The sequence below is a fragment of the Giraffa tippelskirchi genome, chromosome 9, assembly GCF_054371585.1.
Source record: "Giraffa tippelskirchi isolate mGirTip1 chromosome 9, T2T-mGirTip1v1.2.pri, whole genome shotgun sequence".
In the NCBI taxonomy this organism is placed as follows: Eukaryota; Metazoa; Chordata; class Mammalia; order Artiodactyla; family Giraffidae; genus Giraffa; species Giraffa tippelskirchi.
The window spans coordinates 29,556,966-29,584,766 of record NC_137283.1 but is presented as its reverse complement, the minus strand read 5'-3'; the positions used below and the strand labels follow the sequence as shown (position 1 = coordinate 29,584,766).

Genomic DNA, 27,801 nt, shown 5'->3' with positions numbered 1-27,801 from the left:
TTGTACTTTTGTCTTTATTAATCAACAATTCAGTGAATACATCTTATTATCTTTGCTTTTTTCCATTTAATGGGGAGGAAGAGAGAGGTGGGTAGTATCCTTCTTGGTCAGTATTTTCATCTCAGTTTCTCTCACACTTTCTTTGCTTCATTTAGGAGACAATGAAGGGTGTGGTCCAAACTTAGTCCCATAGTTCATTGACTCTAAGATACTGTCAATTGTAAGATGCACCATTTTTTAATTTACCACTAAGAAAGAAAAAGCAGAAGCACAGTGCTGCTTAAACTATAATGTGATGCTTTCTTATCACCTAGAATTTTTATTCTGTACTTACCAAAAGAACAGTTTTAGACTTAGACACATTTTTTATCATATTTCACACTTGTGCAAACAGAAAAAGTAAAACATAAGTAAAATAAATTGAAGTCTTTCTAAAATTTCTGCACATTTATAGTCCAACTCTTCTGAATTTGTGTTTTACGCAGTTGTTGATGTTTGTATTTTTCCTTATACTCCTATCTCCTGTGCCACCATGAACATTAGCATCTCTTAAAGAATGTTCCATTATTATTCTCCAAAACTTTCTTCCACTCTTCTGACATTCTCTCGTGCAAAGAATTTTCATGAGCAAGCACAGGTTGGTGATAACTCTGTCATGATCAACTGCTTGGTCAACAATATGTTAAAATGCTTCGCATTAAGATGTGGAAAAGTACATCAATAATTTGTTAATTTCTGTCTGTGGTCATACCATAGCACCCTGAATGTGCTTGATCTCATCTGATCTCAGAAGCTAAGCAGGGTCAGGCCTGGTTAGTACTTAAATAGGAGACTACCTGGGAACACTGGATGCTGTAAGATATTAAAAAAAATAGAGAATTTGTTAAGTACTATTTACTTTTTAATGTACATGTGAAAACACAACCCAACAGCTTATCTCAACTGACCTAATATTGTCTGATATTTTCAGAATATAAAATATAACTAGCATACGTCTTTCTTTCTTTAGCTTTTATGTTAATATAGATGTTTAATTGTAAAGGACACTCCTATTGAATTTATACCCATCCTTCATGGCATAAACTCTTCAAATTAAGTTTTTGATAAAGCTCTTATTCACTGTGTTAATTATAATTCATAATTATTATAATATGTTATTATAGAATTAATGATTGTTAAAGTTCACAATTATAATTAAAAAATATTTTTGTATAAACAGTAAAATTTATGCAAAATTTATATAGGTAATTTACAGTAAAATCTTTGTTTCTATTCTTACTCAACTGTTTTTTTGGATTCTCTTTTTTCCCCCTCAGATTTATATATTTTTTTAAAAAATTTTATGAATTATGGTTGATTTACAATGTTGTGTCACTTTCAGGGGTACAGAAAAGTGCATCAGTTATACACATACATATATCCACTCTTTTTTAGCTTCTTTTTGCATATAGGCCATCACAGAGTATTGAGTAGAGTTGTAGAGTTCCCTGTGCTGTATAGTAGGTCCTTTTTAGTTATCTGTTTATATATAGTAGTATGTATATGCCAGTCCCAAGCTCCCAATTTATCACTCGCTCCCTTACCCCTTGGTAACCATGTGTGTGCTGTGTGTGCTAAATCGCTTCAGTCATGTCTTATTCTTTGTGACCCCGTGGACTGTAGCCCACCATGCTCCTCTGTCCATGGGATTCTCCAAGCAAGAATACTGGAGTGGGTTGCCGTGCCCTCCTCCAGGGGATCTCCCCAACCCAGGGATCAAACCTGTGTCTCTCATATCTCCTGCATTGGCAGGCAGGTTCTTTACCACTAGCACCACCTGGGAAGCCCAGGTGTAACTTTATTTCTGCTTTGTAGATAATTTCATTTATACCCTTTTTTTAGATTTCTCATATAAGTAGTATTACATAATATTTGTCTTTCTCTGTCTGATTTATTTCACTCAGTGTGTCCATTTCTAGGTCCATACATGTTGCTGCAAATGGCATTATTTTGTTATTTTTTATGGCTGAATAGTATTCCATTGTATATATGTACCACATCTTTACCCATTCATTGGTCAGTGGGCATTTAGGTTGCTTCCATGTCTTGTCTATTGTAAATAGCGTTGCAGTGAACATTGGGGTGCATGCATTTTTTGAACTAGGGTTTTCTCCAAATATATGCCCAGAAGTGGGATTGTTGGATCATATGGTAACTCTATTTTTACTTTTTATAAGGAGCCTCTATTTTTGATTTTTAGGTTCAGAATCTCACTCCCTCTAACCTCTCAAAGCCAGTGGAAATTCTTTGTAAGCATCCCTCACATATTTCATTATTGTATTCCTGAAGTTCTGTGAATAAATCGAGTGTTTTTAAATGAAATCATATTTTTTACCATCTTAGATTTATACTTCAGAATTGATTTTCTTAATTTTTGCTAGTCTTAACATTCTACGTCCTCTCCAAAAGAGTTTTTGACTCTATCTCCCTCTCTCTTGCCCATGTCTCTCTTTAAGACAAAGTTATATAAACTTCAGTTTAACTGTACTTGAGAGTGCTCAGTGTTTCAAATAAGCTCTCTACAAACACTTTTGTGACATCTTAAACCCATGTGTGTTGAGAATAATAAACATAATAAACAGAATGATTATCTGGTTTAGATTTGTTTTGTTTTATGGACTAGCTTAGACTGGGGACATTTCGTTTTCCAGTTATGAGTTAACACTCCTGAATGTGTTCTGCTGAGCACCACTGTCTCTCCGTCCAAACTATTTGCCATAAAAGCAAAGAATTCCCTATCAGCTCCATTATTTTTTGCTTTTTTCATGTGTGTTTGGGTTTTAAAACATATTTTCCACAGTAGTGGCTATGTGAGTCTTAGAAATGCAACTAGACAGATGTACTGACCACAGTTGCCAAGGGAGCAGTTTCCTTGACGATGGTCAACTGTCATCCAAGCAGTCAATGTTCTCTGTCCTTCCCATGTGACTTGCTCTCACATGCTGCAGAGCTTGGGTAGGGGAAGGAGCTCTGTGTAAATCACCCTTCCCCAGCCACTCCCACCCCCCCAGCATACCACCAGTTTTCATGAAGCAGGCAAATGAGAACAGGTGATAAATTGTTTATGATGCTGTATGAGAAGCTTTACAAGTGCCCCAGGCCACAATTCACCGTGAAGGGTTTCTGTCTCTCCAACTTCGTTTCAACCAAAACCTTATGCCAGTCATTTGAAGAAGATCCAAATATATACTGGCCAATGCCCAAAGGTCGAAGCTGCAAGAGATCCAATAACAAGGGAGAACTCTTGCGCAGAGTAAACATTTTCTAGTAGTTAAAAGGAGAGGTGTGAAGAATCAGGCATTTTCTAACTATGACTTGCCATCACACTGAGTTGCCTCTCTGCCTGTATTGCTACAAATTGTAAATGAGAATATTAATCCTCCTTGGTCGAGTACCGGACCCTGTCATAACAGTCTATAGTTAAGATTGATGTTTTCACGTTAAGAAAAGTTAGAAGAAATATTTCATAATATTGTTCGGTCTTTAAAAAATGTAAAGTGGCATGCAAAAATTACAAGAGACGATTGTTTTCCCAAACCAAGTGTGTAATGGAGATGGTATGTGAGTATTTGCTGAAAGTGAGGTCTCCATGTCAGATGTCTTATGTGTGCTATGTTATCGTCTCCTCACAATAACTCCAGCTGGTAGACACTATTGATGTTCTCATTTTACAGATTAAAAAAAAAAAAAAAATAGGCTTTGGGGAGTAAAATAGTTTACCAAAGGTCTACTACTAGTGTGTGAGAATTGGGACTCTAGGCAGATTGACTATAGATCTCACACTGGACCCCAGTATCCAATGCTCCCCTCTGTGTGCAGATGACTTTCTTTGTGTATCAGATTAACACCCCATAGGTAGCTTTTCTCTTTTTTATACTCCATCCTGCATGGTTTAGGATGGTTGGAATGCATATATTAAATCCAGGAATTTGATATATCAGCTTAGAGTTTGAAGAGCATTTTTTTAAATGTTTCATAAACTTCCAAAAGTTTTCAACTAATCATATATTTTGGAAACAAAGAAGTACTAATGGAGAGATTTATGTCTCCAATGGTATTATGAAATATACTTGTAATATAAAGAAGAGACCAATCATATTAAACTTAATCAGATTATTCATCCATGGAATTCATTTTCTTGCACCAGAATTTCAGCATGATATTTTCAAAATTTTTCAGTTTTATAAAAATGTAGTGGGGGCAGGAAAGAAGAACAAAAATCAATGTTAGGAATTGGTTCTGAGTATGCAAAGATAGATGAAACAATAGTTGTTATACTGCATTTTACATGTTCCTTGTAGACTTAACTAGGTCAACTGAATATTTCCGGTATGAAGAATTTGAGGGCCACCCATACCCCTTCAACCTGAGTAGTTTTGCTCTATTTTATATTAACATTTTATTCAAAGACCGATTTCTTGGGATAAAGCAATTTGAAAATAATAGTTTTAGAGAAAGAAAAAAAGATGTAATTTTTGTAACTCAAAAGTATATAATGTAGTAGATGGTATTCTGTTTCTATAAGGAACATGAAAGAGGATATATCGTTAAATAACAATTGAGGTAAGGACTTAGAAGGAAACACTTCTTGATTCTGAAAGCATTGTCATCCTACAGAAATACTACTTAAGTGAGTCAAACACACACAGACCTTCCCTGGGAACTTTGCAGATGATATAGTATAGAATCTTTCAGGAAAATTTAATCTTCCCCATCCTCACCTGTATCCTACTACAAGCGATTGGTTTTTGGTGACCTCTGTCTTCTACATGGAAGTGCTCCTGCAGGCCCCACTTGGTTAAAAAGCTAAGAATTGTGTTCAAGTTGGAGAGAATTGAACCATCTTTTGAGAATGGTCCTAGTCAATCTGAATTTGTAGATTGGTAGTATATATGATTTAAAATTTTTATGTCTGGATGATCCTTTTTTCCTTAATATGTATCTCATTTTTTAAAATTTACTGTGAAACTTTGTCTGCTTTTCAGAGAGAATTTTAAAGCTTTTTTTAATTTGGTAATTGGGTACTACATATTAAGTATTTACAGTGTATTTTTCTTTCTAAAAATGGATTCCTCCTAACTGTGGCCCATTACACCTCCATCTTTACCAGACACATTGAGGTTTGAGGGTTGGTTGTTTTCTAAGTGACATGACATGATTGATATAATCTGGCATAATTCATTACGATGTCAGGCATCAGCAGAACATTTGGAAAAAATATTCATCAAAATTTATTACTGTAGAAATTGCCACTTGCAGATTCTTTTTCTGGTTAATTTCCTGTGTGGTGAAACAACACCTTACTGACGTCAGAGTGCATGTTTTTAGAAAGTGTGGTTATTAATATAAGTGTTCCTGAAATCCCAGCATTGGCTTAAGGTTTATCACTAATCAGCTAAGGAATGTCAAGTGAAATCTCAAAAGGTGTTTCCTCCACTCACCCACTATCTTTGACTAAAAGAAACACAGTGTTAGAACTGGTGCTTTTGCCTTGATCTTACCTTTTGACTGTCAGGGATGGTTGAAGCTTAATCGGATGATGCTAAAGGGAAGCAAAGAGCCAGCTTATGGGTTTACCACACTGTCGATTGCTTATAGAGGAGATATTTGTTACCTAAAGGCCACTCTCATGAAGCAAAATCCTAACACCTGTCTTTTTCCTCTCTAGCAGACAGACATTCATAGACTAGGTTCATTGTCCATGATATGACTTGACAGTGACCCTGATAGAAGTCAGCCAAAACTCAATTTACAAATACTTTAAAACTAGATCATCCTGACAGTCTCAAACTACTGACTTGGCTTAGGACCCATGATTCCTCACTCACTTGGCTTATGGTTTGGTACCCTTTTTGCTAGCAAGGTTGAGAAAGTGCTATAAGTCAAGAAATGTACTAAGCAAAATATGGATCACAAGTACATTATTAGATTACAACAGTTCTCTAGGTTCAGTATGATTGTTTTATTTTGCATTTATACCTTTTTTTTTCAAGTTTTCTCTCCAAACCTAATATTCATTATATCTGCTTAAGTATTTTCAGTAATTTCTGTATAAAGTTTCGTGTTATCCAGTATTCACATGTCTTTTCAACTGGTTTTTAAAATATTTGTTCTTCAGCTATCCTCTTAGCTTATAATCCTATCAATCAGAAATTGTTTCTTTATCCTTGGCATACTATACTTTATATAGTATTAAAATGTTACAGTTTTTAAAACATTGAACAAAAGTGACCATTGAAAGATGCATGTTGAAACTTAAGAAATTTTTTTAACATAGAAAGGTCCCTTGTTGTAGATTTACAGTTAGTTTTCAAAACCTATTTTAGCATAAAAATTCTCTCCTGCCTTGACCTTATTTGTGCTACCAAAATATACATAACATGTTTGCCATGACAGTATCATTTTAGCTATCCTACCCCGCCCCCGCCATTATCTCTGTTCTAAATGTAGCCTACAACAAACTAGTCATTCAAAAGGAAAAAATCTATTGAGCACATACTAGATGTGATTCACTCTTCTAGGGCCTGTGGACACACAGTGAACAAAACAGTTCACTTCATAGTGAAGTGAACAGTTCATCTTCATAGAGCTTACATTCTGTGGGTAAGATAAGCAGTTGCCAAGTGCATAAATAAACACAATGTATCAGATATGATGAGCGCTAGGGATAAAAATAAAGTGAAGAGAGGGTATAGGGAGAAGTGGGAACACTCCACTTAGTTTGTTCATTATTTAAGATATATTTTTGAAACACTGAGCACACACTCTGCCGGAACTAGGCAGCAGGCAAGACAAACACAGCCCTGGCTCATCATCGGAGACAGAAGCTTAAATATAACTAGTTTATTAAGTATTCCTAACTCTGATGGGGTACTCCAGTCATGAAGTGGTATAGTCATTGCTTTCCAGTGTGTCCTATCCTGGTTCCCTGTCCTTTCCGTTAAGAATCAGTGGTACTCATGTACAAGTTCTCTAGAAAGCCCTGTAGGAGTTCTCCTCACTGAGAGTTCCCCAGTGTGGCCTAAACTGTTTTGATGCCTCAGTCTCAACCCATCCCAATTTCTACCCTAAATCCCTACCACCAGCCTCTTGGCAAGTAATCCTGGGGGTTGGGAAGGATGCCATAACAAGACAGTATAAGCCTGGTTTGTCCACCTGGCCCCACAAAACACATGTTCTTATTGCATTGCATGTAGCAGTATACATTGGTTCCCTGCTGTCCTCTCTTCACTTTGTTGTCTTTTTCCTGTTCATTTTCTCACATTTAAAAAGGCAGAAAGGTCATGTACAAGCTAATGTCTAACCAGGGAGTGGACTCCCAGTCTTCCTTCCTGAAGACACACAACATTTCTGCAAGCAAGTCTCTTGAATCTTCACACTTGGTTAGGAGAATGGAACATTCCACTTTCAGTCTCTGTAAGGAGGGAAGGAGAACAACCACAACTTTGTTCTCAATACTTTTCATCTTTTAGGCTTTGCATTTTATACAATCAGGTAAGAAAATTTAAATTATGAGATATGAAAAGTAAGAAAACGTGATATATAATCAAAGGAAAACATAGTCAATAGAAGTAGGTCAGTGGATGACCCAGTTATTGAAACTAGCAAAGACTTTAAATAAGTCTTGTAAATACATGCAATGATTTATATGGAAAGTGGATATAATCAGGATGTTTCTGGCAAGAAAGTGGAAACTTTCTAGAGAACCAAAAGAAAATTCTAGCACCATAAACCTAGAATGTCTGTTATTATTAAAGTTCATAGAAGAGGCTTGGTAGCAAATTAAAACCACAGAAGAAGGAAAGAAAGATCAGTCAGTAGAAAGTATTCAAACTGAAACTATGGGTGGGGAGGGACTGAAAAAATTAAATACATGTAGATAGCATCAATGAAATATAAGAATATACCAAATTCCTGAAAGGGAAACAGAGATTAGGGCAGAAAAAATTTGAAGAAATGATGTTGAAATTTTTTTCCAAATGAAGTGAAAAGTTTTATTGCATAGATCCAAGAAGCTCAATAAAACCCCAGCCAGTATAAATGCAAAATAAATCACATTAGGATAAAGCAATCAAATATTAAATCAGACTAAGTTAAATAGTCTTCTTTCCTGAGTAATTTCTTAGAATTTGTAGCACATCTATTACAAAATTCTTACAAGGTAAATATAATATACATTTTGCAATTTTAAATAGGAAATCCTTTAAAAGTGACTTTTAAATATGTACCATTGTCAGGTACATATTTTGGGAAATATTGAGCTAGTGGTAGGGAGACATAAACAAATGGACTAAAAATTAAAAGTGATATAATGATATGGAGAACATGTCATGTTTTATATGCACAGCAAATAAGACAAGTAGTTTAGGACAAATGTGTGGATGAGCAAGAGGAAAAGAGGAATATAAGTGAATGGAAAGATGACTTTGAAAGTCAAGTACCAGAAGAGCTACTAAGGAAGAATATAATAGATTCAATATGGCAAGAGGGCAGGATTAATGGAACACATAGTTTTAAAAAAAGTATAGTGGGCTAATTTGGGGATAGATTTGAGTGTCAAACTAAGAATTTTGAATTTTTTTCTATTGCAAGGAGTAGGTTGAAGTATGCAAGAAAGAGGTGGGACTTGGTAAGCTTTTTTTTTAGATTAATTGTCTTTATTTGGCTGCACCTGCACGCTTAGTTGCAGCATGTGGGACCTTTCATTGCAGCATACAAACTCTTAGTTGTGGCATTCAGGATCCAGTGCCCTGACCTAGGAACTCCTCATGTGCCTCCTAAATTTGGAACACAGAATCTAAGCGCTGGACCACTAGGGAAGTCCCTGGTTAGCTTTTAAAGAAAATTTAGTCTGCCAGTTATACGGAAAATGAACTAGTGAAAAGCAATTGGTAATGCGGAACCAAGTAGAAAACTGCTAAAATAGTTTAAGGAGAGTGACAAGAAAAAATAAATGTAAGAGCTGTCTGCAGAAATTCTCTCCAAGGAGAGATCTTAGTGGTCATTCACTTTACATGTCAACTGGACTGAACCACAGAGTGTCCAGATATTTGGTCAAACATTATTCTCAGTATACCTGTGAGGGTATTTTGGATGAAACTAACATTTAAATCAATGAGAGACTGAGTAAAGTGGATTGCTCGCCTTAATATGAGTGGCCCTTGTTAAATCAGTTGAAAGCCTTAACAGGAAAAAAACGCTGACCTCACAAAAGTAAGAAAGAATTCCTCCTTGAGCTGACCTGCCTTGAGCTGGAACATCAGTCTTTCCCTGACTGCAGACTCATCCTGAAGCAGCTGCTCTTCTTGGAGCTTGAGCCTGCTGCTGGCTTTTGGACTCGAACTTCCACTGGCTCTCCTGGTCCTCAGGCCTTTGGATGCAGTTTAGAATCTGGGGTCTCCAGCTTGCCAACCACAGATCTCTGGGTTTCTCAGCCTCTGTAATTACATGAGCCAGTTCCTTGTAATGATTTCTTTCTATAAATATACACATCCTGCTGGTTCTGTTTCTCTGGAAATCCCTGACAAATACACATCAGTATCTAGCTTGTGACTACTTTGGTTCAGGAGAGCTATCCCTGAGCACATGGCTGAAAAAGTAGGAGTGAGACAAAGCTGTAACTCATCTTGTATAACTTAGCAGTGAGGAGGAATTTGGGGGCGAGAATGAGGATGGGTATGAGAAGAAAGATGAGACCTGTGCAGAGAGGGAGGAAAGAACAGAACATGATGGCTCTTTCTGAATGAGTTGACAAGTCAGAATGTGTAATAAACAGTGAGTCCTAATGGCAGCTTAAGCTTGCCATGGGTACAAGGTACTCAAGATTCTGGAAAAGGAGCTTCCTACCCAAGAGCTGCCTACGGACAAGGTCAAATCCCCAGGTAAAACCCAGATTTCATTTAGAAGAGAAGGTGGAAGGAATCTTTAGAGAGTTGATAACCTTTGGCTTGTTTGCACAGGACTGTTCCAACTCAGCCCTGGTAATTATCTCTCCTCCCCAAAGATTCCCAGAGGAGATTTATGCCCAAGGGACAATAGCCAAATGAGAAAGACTTTGTCATTGTTATGTTAGCTGGCCTTCTTCTTGAGTGCCTGCTATATTTGAATGTACAGATTTGATATGTTGAGACATCCTAATGCCCATTGAGAGGGTATTGGAGGGGGGTGGCCTTCTGGAGATGCCTAGTCACAAGAGTGGAGCGCTCATGAATGAGATTAGTGTTCATTCATATAAAAGGGATCTCACAGAGCTCTTTCCAGGCTTCCACCCTGTGAGGAAACAACAAGAAGGTGTCAGCTAGGAACCAGGAGGAGGCCCTTCACCAGAACATGACCTTGCCAGCACCTTGATATGAAACTTCACAGACTCTAGAACTAAAACAGATAAATTCTGTTCTGTATAGGCTTCCAGTCTGTGATATTTCGTTGCAGAGCTTGAATGGACTAAGAGAGTGCCTACATGCAGACTTTTGATAAAGGGGCACGAAAGCACATGACTTGGTCCCAAGGAGAGAAGAAGGCCACCCCTCTCTGCACGGCTCTTACGTAGATGTTGGAAATCTCTCTCTTGTGGATAGAAACCCCAAGCTAAGTCCATCACATAGAAGCACAGAGTGTGGTAATAAACCTGACCTTGTTACAGAACCAGTAATATGAATCACACAAGTGAACATGGCACAATCGATATCCTAGATTCTGGCCCAAGTGACAGAGTCTGCTTCCTTGGCCAGGTGGGGACATATTACCTGGGAGAGAGGAGGGGATGCTAAAAGGGAGTTGGGGGAAAGGTCCAAAGACCACCTCTTCCCATGTGCTGAAATGAGCTTGTTTATGACTGATGGGGTAGTTTTGTGTTTTTTTTTTTAACTTTTTATTAGGGAGTGTATAACTGATTAACAATTTTGTGATAGTTTCAGACAAACAGTGAAGGGACTCAGTCATACGTATGTATGTATCCACTCCCTCAAACCCTCTTTACATCCAGGCTACTATATAACATTAAGCAGGGTTCTGTGTGCTACACAGTAGGTCCTTGTTGGTTATCCATTTTAAATATAGCAGTGTGCACATGTCCATCAAACTCTGAGGGATAGTTTTCTGACCCTTGTATTTTCCAAAGAAGCATCTCAAGGGCCACTGGTGGAAGGCTGTAGAGCAACAGCGATGCGGGTTCCCACTTTCTTCTAAGGAACCAATTGTCCTTTCATCTGATTTAAGAACTGGTCTTCTAAAAACATTTCTTTTGAAGGAAGGATTCTATGGCCAAGTCTGTTTAAAATCTTTATGAGGAGAGATACTACAGTTGGGTCACTCTGAGTACTTAAGAAATTATCTGGAGAAAATAGGAAACAAAAGGAGCATGCTTGATTCTGGGGTAGCTAGGGAGGTATCCAGGGTGTAAGAGAGGCAGAGCTTTGTCAGATGATAGGATGAAATAATAAAACAACAATAGTTGAGTTTTACTGAGTACTTACTGTGTTCTAAGCACTGCTCAAAACACTTTACATTCATCAGTTTCTTTAATCCTTATTAAAGGATTAATATGATAGTGTGGTAGGTTCAATTATATCCCCCCAAAAGATACGTTTAGGTCCTAACCCCCAGTCCTTGTGAATGTGACCCTACTTGGAAATGACATCTCTGCAAATGTAACCAAGATGAAGTCATACTGGATGAGAGTGGTCACCTTATATGAAGAAACAGAGCAACTCAGGCACAGAAGTACATACAGCTATGTGGAGATAGAGAGAGAATGAAGCGATGCTGCTACAAGCCAAGGAATGCCAAGGTTCACCAGTAACCATTAGAAGCTAAGAAGAGGCAAGGAAGGGTTCTTCTGTAGGGCCTTCAGAGGCCTCATGGCCCTGCAGACACTTTGATTTTGAACTTCAAGTCTCCAGGACTGTGAGAGAATAGAATTCTTGCTCTTCTAAGCTACCCAGCTTTTGGTACTTTATTACAGCAACCTTAGGAAATGAATACAGTAGAGGGATGGGTCTAAACCATACAGAACTGCCACTGCCTGTCTTCTAAATATAGATGAATGTAATGTCAAGACATTCCATATAATTGAGCCTATTACTTTCAGATGATGAGCCAAGTTGCAGACATGTAAATTCACATGTTCAAAGTCTCATGGCTAGAAATTGGTAGTCAGAATTTGAATTCACTATCTGGCTCCAGAGCCCATGCTTTTGATCTTTTGACACAATCATTAGGCAGAATTTCAAAGTGTATGTGATGGTAAGTTTAACAGGATTGGTTTGTTTCGTTTTTCTTTGCTTTTCTTGTACTATCATCAGTGAGTAGCAGGGACCTACTTTCAGTTACATCAGATGAAACAGATATGGATGAACACCTCAGAGAAGATGGGAAAATGGTGTAATAGATTTATCTTGCAGATTTGTGGCATTCTAACCATTTCAGGCAGAGAAGGCAATGACACCCCACTCCAGTACTCTTGCCTGGAAAATCCCATGGATGGAGGAGCCTGGTAGGCTCCAGTCCATGGGGTCGCACAGAGTCAGACACGACTGAAGCGACTTAGCAGCAGCAGCAACCATTTCAGGTCTTGATGTAGTTTTACTCTCTGAGTACAGAACCTAGGGGCAAGCTCCTTTCTAAGTTCATTGACAAGTTGAGACTATACATTCCTTCAAGTGCAACAGGTACAATCACACTGTTTCTTTTTCTCACTGTACGTCTTTTGGTGTTGCCTTATGTACGAAATGGGCTTCCCAGGTGACAGGTGGTGCTAGTGGTAAAGTACCCTCTTGACAGTGCAGGAGACATAAGCAACATGGGTTCGATCCCTAGGTTGGAATGATTCCCTGGTTCAATCCCTGTTGGGAAGATCCCCTGGAGGAGGGCATAGCAATCCGCTCCAATATTCTTGCCTGGAGAATCCCACAGACAGAGGAGCCTAGTGGGCTATAGTCCATAGTGTTGCAATGAGTCAGACATGACTGCAGTGACTTAGCATGCATGCACACACATATATATATAATATATTCTCTATACATCATGCTTACATAGATGCAGTAAACTCTGAAACAAGCCAGTCATTACGGCTTAAAAAAAAAAAAAAACTGCTTCTTTCATTCATATGCAGTCCCAATTTGCATCTTTTATCCCCCAGAATAACCAATTCCAATTTCTAGAAAGCACTAGCCTTCAGCTATGCAGGTTTCTTCAGGAAACCCCTATGTATTCTCTTGAATTTTGGAGGGCAAAGTTGACACTTTCATATAAAATCCTGCTTCATGTCATTTGTGCCTCTCCTTGCTAACCTTCCAGAACTTTTACTACCATACACAGGGATTCTTAAACTTTCTTGAGATAGGAACATTTTTTAGATTAATTTTTTATTGGAGTGTAGTTGATTTTATGTTGTGTTGGTTTCTGCTGTATGGCAAACTGAATCAGTTACATATATACATATTCACTCTTTTTTAGATTTTATTCCCATATAGGTCATTAGAGAGCATAGAGTAGAGTTGAGATGGGAACATTTTGACAGTCATTTTGACTCCCCCAGAAAAATGTACATAGCATGAAACGTTGCTTATGATTTATGATTGCAGGGAATTGATTAATCTTCTGAAATATATCCTGGACCCCTAAAAGAATCTGCTCTTAGGAATTCTTCTCTTGAGATTCATGACTCAAATGGATAAGATAACCTGATGGTGTAATGAGAAACGTTGGGTTGTATCAGTTAGAAATTTTTCTACAGGCAAAGGGAAGAAACTCACCCTTCACTGGCTTAGCTGCTAAAGCAAAACAAAAACAATGGTGGTGAAGGTAGTGGAGGAGATAATGGTCCCCGTAAATCTAGAGGTAGCACTGACTTCAAACAGGGCTTGATACAGGTCTTGTGATTTGATCAAATTCTGTCTATTGTCTCTGCTTCCTCTGGGTTGGCCCTCTGCTCAAAAGATGTAGTGAAAGATGTCGGCCAGCAGCTCCTGGGACTATTTCCCTTCAAACCCCCATCCAGCAGAAAAGAAAATATTCTTCAACTATTAAATAAACATCCTTGGTTTCAGGGATTGGACCATCCTGGTTAAGATGCCCTGCAGCCAAAAGGGGTGTGTACTCGGCCTTCTCACTACGGAACCAGGAGTGGAATCAGCTTCCCTAAGTGTAAACTGGCAAAGAGAAGAGCCCCCAAAGAATATTAGGCCAAAGGGAATAGACCCTGGGAGGCCAGAAACGGTGTCAATTAGGGCTCACATTTAAAATATATGCATGAGACATGGTTGAAAAATAACTCATTGCTTCCTGGATCTGGGTAGCCATGACCAAATCATGTCCCTTGAGTCCCACCAGTGTGTACCTTAGCAGGCCGGTGTTAATTGGTCACCAGTGAGGAGCCCATGCCCCTCCCCTGAACCAGAATTTTTTTAAAAGGTCCCAATGAAGTCATTTATATATTTTAGAGTAGTTAATGTGCCCCCATGGGCCTGCAGCAAAAGATGCATTTTGAAATATCTAATGAGTAAATGGGGCATTTAGTAAGACAGAGTCTAATTACTTTAGGTCTTTGTAAAATATTAATTTAAGGCAACTGCAGCATTGAGGAGTAGGTTTGCCAAGCGGTGCTCAGTGATTTAGCTCTGCACATGCCATTAATCTCAATAGAAGTCTTGTAGCTCACTTGCCGCCCATTGCTTTGGAAATGCACCCCTAAGGTACAGAAATCAGCTAATGTGAATTTTTTTTTTTTCAATTAATGTTTCGGGGGAAGTGCAGCATTCAGCTTTTGTACACAAGCATATCATCTTCATTGATGGGACCGTGGTCTTGGGAACGGATGTTCACACACTCGGGTTTGTGTCCCATGTTGTGATGTGGCTGTTGTTGAATATCTGGTGTAAACAATATTTCTAACTCTAGAATATACCTGTAAGAACAAAACCAGTTCTCTCAGCAGGAGAGTATGATTTGCCTTGGAGCTGAAATACCTTTATAAGAAAATACATTGTAAATACTCCATTCTAGATTTGCATGTTTCTAAAGATGACAGATATTAACTATAAAACATGTTGATGTGAACCCTAAATAACTCTGAATTGTGACATACAAAAGAATACACGGGAACAAAACTAAAGTTACCTTGCTTTTACCTATCTTCCATAGGACAACCCCCTAGCAATTGACTTGGCTGGTTGATGCCAATGGCAGGGAATGAACTGATGATTTCTTTTGTTTGTTTAATTTATCTTTATTTTTGAATTTTTATTGTAGTATAGTTGCTTTACAATGTTGTATTAGTTTCTACTGAATAGCAGAGTGAATCAGCTATACGTAATATACCTATACATATCCCCTCTTGTTTGGATTTTCTTCTTGTTTAGGTCACCACAGAGCATTGAGTTGAGTTCCCTGTGCTATGCAGTAGGTTCTCATTATTTATGTATTTTATATGTAGTAATATATATATATATATATATATATATGTCAATTCCAGTTCATCCCACCCTCTCTGCCCTCCTTGATAATCGTAAGTTTGTTCTCAACATATGTGACCATTTCTGCATTGCAAACAAGATAATCTATACAATTTGTCTAGATTCCACATACCTGTGTTAATAGTCAATATTTACAATATTTATTTTTCTCTTTCTGACTTACTTCACTCTGTATGACAGTCTCTAAGTCCATTTACGTCTCCCCAAATGACCCAACTTTGTTCTTTTTAAATGCTTAGTAATGTTCCATCGTATATATTTATCACATCTTCTGTATCCATTCCTCTGTTGATGGACATTTAGGTTGCTTCCACCTCCTGACTGTTGTTAATACTGCTGCAGTGAACATTGGGGTGCCTGTGTCTTTTTGAATTATGGTTTTCTCTGGGTATATTTGCAGGAGTGGGATTGCTGGGTCATATGGTAGTTGTAATTTTAGATTTTAAGTAACCTCTGTACTGTTCTCCATAGCAGCGGTATCAACTTACATTCCCACCAACTAGAACAGGAAGTTTCCCTTTTTTCCACACTCTCTCTAGCATTTACTCTTAGTAGATTTTTTTAAGGATGGCCTTTCTGACCGGTAGGAGGTGATACCTCATTGAAGTTTTGATTTGCATTTCTCAAAGAATTAGCCAAATTGAGCATCGTTCCATGTGTTTATTGGCCATATGTGTGTCTTCTTTGGAGAAATGCCTGTTTAGGCCCTCCACTCATTTTTTTCATTGGGTTGTTTGGTTTTCCTTTTTGATATTTTGAACTGCATGAACTGTTTGTTTATTTTGAAATTTAATCCTTTGTCAGTTGCTTTGTTTGCAAATATTTTCTCCCATTCTGAGGGCTGTCTTTTCATCTTGTTTATGATTTCCTTTGCTGTGTGAAAAGTTTTAAGTTTAATTAGGTCCCATTCATTTATTTTTGTTTTTATTTTCATTACTCTAGGAAGTGAGTCAAAAAAACGACCTTGCTGTAATTTACAACAAAGAGTGCTTTGCCTGTGTTTCCTCTTAAGAGTTTTATGGTGTCTGGCCTTACATTCACGTCCTTAATCCATTTTGAGTTTATTTTGTGTGTGGTATTAGGGAGTGTTCTAATTTCATTCTTCAACACGTGGCTGTCTAGTTTTCCCAGGACCACTTATTGAAGAGACTGTCTTTTCTCCATTGTATGTTCTTGGTGTGTGGGTTTATTACTAGACTTGCTATCCTATTCCATTGGTCTACATTTCTGGTTTTGTGATAGTACCATATTGTCTTGATTACTGTAGCTCAGTAAGTATAGTCTGAAGTCAGGGTGTCTGATTCCTCCAGCCCTGTTTTTCTTTCTCATGATTGCTTTGGCTATTAGCGCCCTTTATACAAATTGTAAAATTTTCTGTTTTAGTTCTGTAAAGAATGCCATTGGTAATTTGATAGAGACTGCATTGACTCAGTAGATATCTTTGGGTAGTATAGTCATTTTCACAATATTGATTCTTCCAATCCAAGAACATGGTATATCTCTCCATCTATTTGTGTCAGCTTTGATTTCTTTCATCAATATCTTATAGTTTTCTGCACACAGGCCTTTTGCTTCCTTCAGCAGGTTTACTCTTAGATATTTTACTCTTTTTGTTGCAATGGTAAATGGGATTTTTTTCCTTAATTTCTCTTTCTGATCTTTCATTGTTAGTGTATAGAAATGCAAAAGGTCTCTGTGTATTAATTTTGTATCCTGCAACTTCAATAAATTCATTGATCAGCTCTAGTAGTTTTCTGATGGCATCCTTATATATAGCATCATGTCATCCGCAAAGAGTGACATTTTTTTACTTCTTTTCCAATTTGGATTCTTTTTTTTTTTTTTTTTTTCTTCTCTGATTGCAGTGGCCTGGATTCCCAAAACTGTGTTGAACAATAGTGGTGAAAGTGAACACCCTTGTCTTATTCCTGATCTTAAACGAACTCAAGGTTTTGCACACCTTTCCAAAATGCCTGATCTGTTCAGAGTAGCTTCTTAAACAGTGGTTTACTTGCCTGACATCACTTTATTGAATCTTTAATGAGTTCTGCAAATTGGATGAGAAAGATATATTAGGAGATAAGTGGTCATCCTTTGCTTCCACCTTTGCATCATGACAGTTGTCAACTCTGGACAGGAGGAGTAGTCATGATGTCATAGTATGCACTGAGGAGCTGGTGGGACGGAAAGGACTGTGGAAAGGTTGTAAAGATGAACCACGATATGGTGGTTCCCTGGGAGAAGTGCTGGTGTGGAGGTGGCTTTGGAATAAGAGGCACAGGTAATAGAACAGGCCCTAACACCCTAGAAAATGTAGACTGGCTTTCCTGATAGGGTTTGCTATATAACTTTTAAGAAACAGCTCCATTGATTGTTTAGCATGGACACAACATATGTAAAAGAATATGCAGCAAGCATGTAGTTTTGAAAACCATTCAGGGCAATCCAACATCATTCATGGGTTTATTTATAGCCATGCCACATACTTTCATGTCTGACTTCATCAGTTCCTTCTCGTAGGAAGTCACTAGCATTTTTAGTTTCTGGATATCCCTGTGCAAATTGCAAGAGCTAATTTAATTTGAGGGTGGGGAGGCTAAGTCTCTCTGCTCTCTTTCAACTCTAGCAAATATTTCATTGTTTGTAATGCCTCTTAATACGCTAAACAATATTTATGCCACACTCTACAACATTTTATAACTTTCTTCTAATTGCCTTAGCAGTCTTTAAAACCAGAGCTTAGCACTTCGATAATAAGCGTATTAATTTGTCTAACATTTAAGTTCTTACAAAGGAAGAGACAAGCATTAATTTTGTTTAGTTAAAACAAGCTTTGCTTTTGAACAGCAGGTGGTAATTGAAACAAAACAAGGACTCATTAGAAGAGCGTCTGGTGGCTTATGATACAAACAGAGCACACTAGAAAACCCAAACACAAGAGCCCTGAAATAAAGTGGTCATCATCTAATTAACAGAACATGTTTTAATTACCGAGTAAACCATGCAGCGCCGTGTGTCAATTTAACTGATGTGCTAAGTGCCAGTTTACAATATCAGAAACAGACAAATAATTGGAATCTAATTACATGCAGGTCTATTGCACACCAGCGCCTCCAGCCCATCTTAATAAACAAGTTTTTACATCAAACCATGAATAGCAAATACAGCCGTGCTGTTAATTGCTACATTGTGATATTGGGACTTTGCCAGCTCTGACTATTAAAATAAGCTCTTGTGTGGATTGCAGTTTCTCTGCTACGCTTTAATTAGAATCAAATGAGAGGCAGAGATCGGGCTGTATTACTGCAATTCAATATATGTAAATAAGATAACTGGCTAATCTTTTTATTTTATTTCTGAGCCTCCATGCAATAGGCGGTTTAGTTATGGTAATAGGTTATCACTTTGCAAATGAAGTAGACTTGCGCTGTGAGATGAATCAAGAAACATGTAATCTTTGCTGGAGAGTCTAAATATTCCCCATCATCACACGTGGGATCTGGAGAACTTTCTTGCCCAAGATATATGGTGCTATATTTTTAATGCCCACATTGGCCTAGTTTTTCAGCGATAGCTTTTGATGTTGTATTTCACTTGTCTAAATAAACGCGTGATCCGTAACATGCTATTTACAATGCTCAGACAGATATTTCAAGATCAACTCTTTTAATGGAGAATCATTTGTTTGAGTACTTGAAAGGTTGCATAAAAGGTCTACATAAATACTGTATAATGCAAATTTTAAATTAAGACCGAGGCATAGATAACGCTCATATTTCATACTGTATATAAATGTGCTGCTTGTCAGAGAACTAATCAGGGATTCAGAAATACTGAGTGTGAAAATGAAATCTATGGTAGGGACGCTGATGGGCCATTTTTCTGTATTTTCCAAATAGGGAAGAAGATGGTATAGCTATTGTTGAAAAATTACCAAGTAATGATCTCCTGGGAAGATCTCCTTATGTTTCATTAGAATTGTAATTAGAAGTGGCCGTGACCTTGGGAAACCTGCTTCAGGAGCAAGCTCTCCTCTCTTTTGTTTAAGAAAAACCTCTAAGTTTCCCCTTCTGATGGACCCGAGGCACTGTTAACTGAACTCCATAGAAAGAACATAATAAAGCATTTAAAATGCACTTGTCAGTTGCAATAAACTGAAATAAGCAAATACAGAATGGATTATCATCCAGTTAATTTTGGTCATAGTTTGTAATTGCAAATTAAAACCATTCAGGGCCTTCTTTCTTGGGGTTTTTTTTGTGTCATTTCCTAGATAGTTCTTAGAACTGTCTTCTGATGGAGATGGAGGGAGCTCTATTAAGTATCTGGAAACTCCCAAAATTTTCAAAACAACTGTAAGCCGTTTTCAACTTGTGCCTTGAAGTACACAAGCCAAGCCACTCATTGGTTGGAGCTAAAGTCAGCCTAACAATACTCCACAAACTTGGCGCAGGTCCTCGCCTATTTAAATTTCTATCACACCATTGTTGAAGGCTCATGCCTTTCACATGGTTGGCCTGGTGGACGTGTTCCAACTCCCAGAAGGGAGCAAGTGCACCACGCAAAATACTGGAAGAGCCCGCATGTTTCCAACACCTCATCTGATGCTTTAGTGCAGGGGTAAAAACATTCCTGGTACTCGTGTTATTGGCCACATCACAAAGGATTTCAGACTGGTACCTCATCCATCTTGGTTCATAAATGAAATGGAGCCTCCCGGTCAATTGTCAAAAGAAACAAAAAACAACTCCACATGCCCCCTGCTTTTCTCCCATCCTCCATGTCTCCTACAAAACTGTGCCAACCCCACTAACAATATCTAATCAAAATGTTTAAAATGCAAAGTAAAATGTGTATAAAAAAATGCACGGGGGCTGGAAAAGGAATGTAATAAGGTTAAATTTTACAAGCATAATTCCATATGTTGAAAGCATCTTGTAGTTATGTCAAATACAGATGAAGCTATAAATTACCCCGGAATCAAAAGTGTCAAGTTTCAGGCTAATGCTGAATATATATATATATATACACAGCTTCAGAATTCTTATTAAAATATGAAAACATGCTAAACATAGAAAAGCTAACAACTGCACCAAAAGTAAGACAAAGTGTTACTAATGTCTGCCAACTGGTATTACTCACCAGGGCAATCAATCACATATGAGCAAACTTCTATGGCAGGCAACCAGGAAAGCTGAAACCCACCTCTCCCCCATGGTTGTCTTATTTGTGGTTTCTTTCGCAAAGATTCTACTTTATTCCATTTGCTTGCTATTAACCCTGAGAGGGCATGGTTAGCGAGGGGAAAACATTTATTCAATTACAATGTCTTTATTTCTACTTAAAACACATACAAAACTGTCAGCAACAGACAAATTAGTATTTCAGGCCGAAGCATGTGCTCAGTTTATTCTATATTTGAATTCTAATAAATTATATCCATGTTATTACAAAAATAATAACTGACATGCTGTCAGAGCTAACCATGTAGATGCATGGAAATATACATAATGCTTTGAAAGCTGTCACATTCAGTCCTGTTGTAAACATCACGCTCATTTGCTAAACACTGTTGTTGTGGCTTTGGTTGACTGTAGTTTTCCCCCACTTAGAACCCCATGATTCTGAATGTGTCTTAACTCTAGAGAAAAATAACGTCTCCCTTAAGAGTTTTAATGATCTATCATGAGATTCAGCATAGCATATGGAAATGGTTTCTTTCTAAAATATCCTAAGCCAAGTAATAATATGGGCCTATTTGGTGAAGTCAAAATTGGTAAACAGCTTTCCAGTGTACATGACGGCAATGTTTCTGGCACTTGTAAAGGAATCTTCTTCAAAATTTGGTGAAACAGTATCTTCTTTTGCTAATTTGCAGTTGGACACATGGGTTGGCCCTTCCCCAGAAGTTAAAATAACTATCAAAAGGTAAAAATGGAACTTAACATGAATAGTGGTGAAGTGTGTCTGTTTACCGGGAGAGATGTTTTTCATCACCGTGCATGGCCAATATCATGCTAGATGCTGGTGGCCAAGGCCGTGCCTGCATAGAAAGCATCCTCTAGGGAAGAAATCAAACAGCAAAAAACAAGTGTGATGAATATGACCAAATGAGGAGTCCTGGGTTCCAGGCTTATAAACACTGAGAGTTTTAAACAAAGAAAGGTTAGATCAGAAATTGTTCAGAAGTCTTCCAGAATACTCTAATCGTGAGGTATTATTAGTAATGCTTGGGGAAGATATCGTGAATGTTTTACCTAGAGCACATGGTTGCAAGGAACAGAAAGCAGTTCTGTTAATCTAAGTAAAAGGGAAGGAAAACTGAGGTGAAGACTCACAGAATTAATGGCTAACTAGAGAATTTGACTTAGAAATGGGAAGAGAGGACTGGAGAGCAGGAACCAGAATTTCATAGTAGAAATAGTATCAAGAGCTGCCTGTTGACTCCTGGCTGGTCTTTTCATCCTTGTGTTATCTGCTAAAGATCCAAAGTTCTGGGAAACTGTCCGTAGCTGGTTGAATTCAGGTCTTGTAGCTACTGCTGGTCTCTCTCCAAGTGAGGAGAAAGTGAAAGTGATCCTTCACCATCTGCAGTGTACATCCATCACGAGCAATTGGCCTTCCACCCCCCATATCTTTGCCAAGAGGAAGAGGTAATATCCCCTGCAAAAAAAAAAAATTGAGGGATATCAAAAAGCAGGAACGGGTATTAGCCTAGAGATGACCTCAAGATCTGCTTAACCACTTCTTGCTTGTTCAGAATCTTGGAAAAGAAGTGCCTAACTTTTGAATTAATCAAACACTAGTAGTTTTCTTGTAGTACTGTACTGATCATCTTGCTGCTTCTGGGATGTTTATTCTCTAAGTTGTGTCTGACTCTTTGCAACCCCATGGACGGTAGCCCACCATGCTCCTCTGTCAGTGGCATTACCCAGGAAAAGAATACTGGAGTGGGTAGCCATTCCCTTCTCCAGGGGATATTCCAGACCTAGGGATTGAACCCATATCTCCTGCTTGGCAGGCAGATTCTTTACCACTGAACCATCTGGGAAGCCCATTGATCATCTTGACTGTCTAGTTTTAGATCAGTACAGGTTATGGAACTGGCTATGTCATACTCTTTAAAGGAGAAGTTTTTAAATGTACAAGTGTAAAATTCTTGATTTGGTAAAGATATTTAGGCAAAAATACTCCTAATGTAGTTGTAAATTTACTCATTTATAACCAAATGTAAAGTGTAGGGATAAGAAAGTTATAGGTTTCATATCAGAGATTCTGCCTCTAAGAATTTTAAGTTCTGTTGTTTAATTTGTGTGAAAGTCATGCAAAAAAAAAAAAAAAGTCACACAGAGGAAAGGACAAATATGCAAGTATAAAAATTGTACTAAAATGCAGTCTATAGTATTTGATTGAATCCTGGAACAGAAAAAAAATGGTGAAATTCAAATCAAGTCTGTACTTTCATTAATAGTATTATTCTGAAATCAATCTCTTAATTCTGTTAAACATTCTATGATTATGTAAGATGTTAACAGAAGGGGAAAGTGGCTAAGGAACAAAACAAGAATCCTCTCCACTTTCTTTGCAACTCTTTTGTAAGTCTAAAATTATTTTTAAGATAAAAGATTTTTTTCTTAACTCAAAACTCCATGCACATAGTAGGTATTCAGTGTTAGTTTCATCCTATTAATTTCCCTCTCTTAATCTTGAAGTATTTATGTTGATCAGTTTCCTAAGACAATTTCCTATTGTCCCTTTTTAATTAATCTCTCTCTGGGCTCCAAGAACAAAAAAGGTAATGGGAGAAAAGAAAAAAAAAAAAAAAAACTGAAGAAAAGCCTTAATCTAATTTTGCTCTCCTTTGTTGTGGGATGAATTTATTCTTTAAGAAATGTCTAGACATCTCTCATCCTGAGCATCCTAATACTGGCACTACAGAAATGCAGTGCTAACGATGACAACGTTATGTGTCTAATGAGTTCAATTAGGTAGCTAGTTATTCTTCCTTTTGGTTTTACTTATACACAAAACTAACACTGTGTCACACATCTTGAGAATGCTATAGTTCATCTTTAACGGATGGAATTTTGTTCTTATTTTGTTAAATGTTACATTTACATAATTGTGTATGTCATTGGTGTTTATGAGGATACACCAAAAAGTAAAAGTTATCCTACCTCAGATACAGAGAATTATTAGTCTAAAATTATAATAGGTGCTCCTCACAGTGATAACTCATGCTATCTGAACCCAGGAACCAAATAGATTTTAGATAATGAGAGTTGGTTTTCTTCTGCTGCTCTAAGATTAGTCACTTATTCTTCGCACAGAAGTTCCACTAGTGTCAGGGATGACTTTTTTTCTTTAAATCGCAGAGTGTATAGCTTTAGAAATTCCTGACAGGAGGCCAGCTGACATTGCTTATGGTTGTTTTCATTTTGTACAGTTAGGTGCCCTTAAAATTTTATTTCTTGGCAATGTTATTCCGTTTAAGTTGAAATCACAAAGCCACTCTTGTAAAGTAACACCTGGTGATTGAATAGTTAACTGTAGAACTTACTGTTGTTGAAATATTCTTATCTCTAGACACAAAGATATTTATATGAAAACTGCATTCTTTGTGACAAACCAGAATCTTATTTTGCTGTGGCCAAATGCAATGGACATCTGTTGTTTGTTGCCTGCCCAGTGCATATTCCTCCCTTTACTATTAGCAGAGGCTGCATTTTGGGGGAGGTCCCACCCCTATAATCCCCTTATGGTTTTGGGAGGACCCTCATCCTCACCCACATTTGAAGAGTGGACCTGTGACTCAGACCCAGCCAGACATTGGAGTCTTTCCTCTTGGCCACAGAGATTGGCTCAACATGAGTGTATGATCCCAGCCAGACCAAAAAGATGCAATTCGGGGAATCATACTGGAATGCCTGGAATAAAGGAACTCTTTTTCCTGGAAATGAATCTAAGATGTCAACCTGGAGCCACTTGTGGTGGGGGGAGGGTGGAAGGAGGGAGGGTGGAGCCTTGTGCAAGCCCGGCACGGTAAAGGAAGGACAGAGACCAGATCTAACGATGTCCTTCCAACAGTACCTGGATCCACCCATCCTAGAGAGAAAGAATCTTTTCTTGTCCCTTGAACTAGTTGGAACCAGGTTTATGGGTGTATGTCTCTTGCACCTAACTTAGTCCTATCTAATTCACAAAATCTTCATGCATATTCTTCTCCCTTTAAGGAATCTAACTCAGGTGAAATGAGTATTTCCATTCATTTCATACATATATACTAAGTGCAAACAACATAAACCAATGAAGTGTGTAAAAAGATTTTATTAGATGTAATCCATGCCTTCGAACAAAGGTGTGTGGAAAACTAGAAATTGGTTGACTTTTAGGGAAGAGAGAAAGTTTGAAATTCCTGTTGTCTTTTCTGTAAATGGAATGTTAATGGTTTTTTCTCATGGAGTACAATTAGTTAGGGAATCCCTAGAACGTGATTTAAGAGCATGGGTTTGGGCATCAGAAAACCTGGTTTAAAGTCTGTTCTGCCTTTTTCTCACCATATGACCTATAAATCACTTAGCCTCTCTTAGTATTGATTTTCCTATCTGTGAAGTTAACACAAATAAACCTGGATCATACCATTTTTCAAAGACTGAGACAATGCATACAGATTATATATTATCAGTCAATCCTCAAGGAAATCAGTCCTGAATATTCATTGGAAGGATTGATGCTGAAGCTGAAACTCCAATACTCTGGCCACCTGATGGGAAGAACTGACTCATTTGAAAAGACCCTGATGCTGGGAAAGACTGAAGGCAGGAGGAGAAGGGGATGACAGAGGATGAGATGGTTGGATGGCATCACCAACTCAATGGATGTGAGTTTGAATAAACTCCAGGAGTTGGTGATTGACAGGGAGGCCTGGCGTGCTGCAGTCCATGGGGTCACAAAGAGTTGGACACGACTGAGCAACTGAACTGAACTGATGCCTGATATACAGCATTAAATGGTAGTTTAAAACATGATTATATAATAAGTGATTCAATATAGTTTGTCACCAATTTCAGAATCTTTGGCTTGGTTTCTAACAAGAGAAAGATTATTTTAATTTACATCTCCAGCCCATATTTTATTTCTTTGCATCAGATTCCATGTAGATGTACAATTGCATAATGGCCATGGCCACTTGAAGTTCTTGCAGACACAGAAAATTGACCACACTCAAAACCAAAATCAGTGTTTCTCCCTTGGCCTAAATCCATATCTCTTTTTGAAATCTCAGTTTCAGTGAAGGTGCCATTGTACACTCAGAACCCTGCTCACTCCCATGTCAGATCAGCCACCAGGTTAGTTCAGTAGTCTTACAGGTGTCTCTCTGCCTCTTTTCTTTTACCCTGTGAGCTGCTTTCCACATTGCAGTGGAATGTGGAGTGATCTTCAAAGTCAACCCACTTCCTAAAAGCCAACAATGGTGTCTCACAAGCCTTAGGGTAAAAGCCAAACTCTTCAGCATGGATTCCCTTCACTTATGACCCGGGATCTTCACCACTCCCATCTCAGCTTTTAACCCTCCCCAGCCACACTTGTGTCGCCATTCCACTCGTCCCACCCCGGAAGCTCCTGTCATCCCTCCCTGGTTGCTGTAATTTGCGTTACAGAGTTTGCATATGTGGTTTCTTTTGCCTGAACAAGTACTTCATTACCTCTCCTTATACTCCTTCCATAGGTTTAATGTTATTTATCTTTTATGTCCCTGCATACACAGAGGTAGCAGACTTTTTCCAACTGTTCCTTTCTCCACCCATGACTAGATTAGATATTACAATAGCATCACACTTTCTGATCACAATGTCTGCCACACTGTATTTCATTTCTACGTGGATATGTAGTTACAGATATGATATAGTAGAATTACCAAATTTATCATCTATTCTAGTACCAGGAATTCTTAACCTGATGTTACAAACCTCCAAATGATTCATAGACAGAAATCCAGGGAGGTGGTGAGCAGTTATGGACTTGGGGGAAAAAAATGAATCTTTTTCTCACAAACTTCAAACTGAAATTCATCATTTCCTTCCAGTGTGGATGGAGGCAACAAAACAGAGTAGTGTTAGGACTTGTCTATGACTTGGTCAAGAGTAAGCAGAGATATTTTTATAATACTTTATAGTTATTTCTGATCTCTTGAAATATTTAGGCTCATCCCTATTAAGGTAGTCATTAGTTGGGCCACAAGAATTTATTTAATACATTGATAAACATATATTGCATAAATTTTTGAATTACTGAGATAATTTCATTATCATTTGTTGTTGTTGTTCATTTGCTCAGTCGTGTCTGACTCTTTGAGACCCCAAAGACTGCAGCATGCCAGGCTTCCCTGTCCTTCACCATCTCCCAGAGTTAGCTCAAACTCATTCCATTCAGTCAGTGATGCCATCCAACCATCTCATCCTCTGCCACCTCCTTCTCCTCCTGCCCTCAATCTTTCTGGCATCAGGGCCTTTTCCAGTGAGTTGACACTTTGCATCAGATGGCCAAAGTGTTGGAGCTTCAGCATCAGTCCTTCCAATGAATATTCAGGATTTATTTCCTTTATGATTAAATAATATGATCTCCTTGAAGTCCAGGGGACTCTCAAGAGTCTTCTACAGCACCACAGTTCAAAAGCACCAATTCTTGGGCACTCAGCCTTCTTTATGGTCCAACTCTCACATCCATACATGACTACTGGAAAAACCATAGCCTTGACTAGATGGACCTTTGTTGACAAAGTGATGTCTCTGCTTTTTGACCCTCATTATCATTTTTTCATACTCCTCTGCATTTAATCTCCTTAAAACTATTATCCCAAGAAGGAATTCATAGGATTCACCAAACTTTAAAAGGTTTTAGGACACAAAATCGGTAAGAATTCCTGCACTTGAATCAAAGTTGTGTGAGGCCAGCCCACGTTTGACTGGTTCACGACCATATTCCCAGGGCCTCAAACAACATCTGGCACATTGCAGGTGCTCAGTGAGTTTGTACTGTACTGAACTGAGATGAAAGCTAGACTGATTTTAATCCAGCATTATTTAGAAGTGCATGTCCTGTGGATCTGGACAGTTCACTTGTCCCTGGAGGAGAAGATGGCCCCTGTGGTGGTGGATGGCTTACATTCTGATTGGTGGTATGTCAGGCTGATGTCCTAGAGTTACATGGGATAACGTCTTGCTAAAAATCTGGCATTAAAATTTAAAAAGACATAATGAGAAATAGTAGCCAATTCTTTTCCTCTATA

General features: G+C 38.1%; 1 long non-coding RNA gene and 1 pseudogene across 1 annotated transcript in view; both read left to right on the top strand.

Moving 5' to 3' along the window:
• The window catches only part of LOC145520893 (uncharacterized), an 867,842-nt gene that overhangs the window by 693,699 nt on the left and 146,342 nt on the right, over window positions 1-27,801 (top strand). The window lies entirely within an intron of this gene.
• On the top strand, window positions 738-861 carry LOC145522144 (5S ribosomal RNA; annotated as a pseudogene).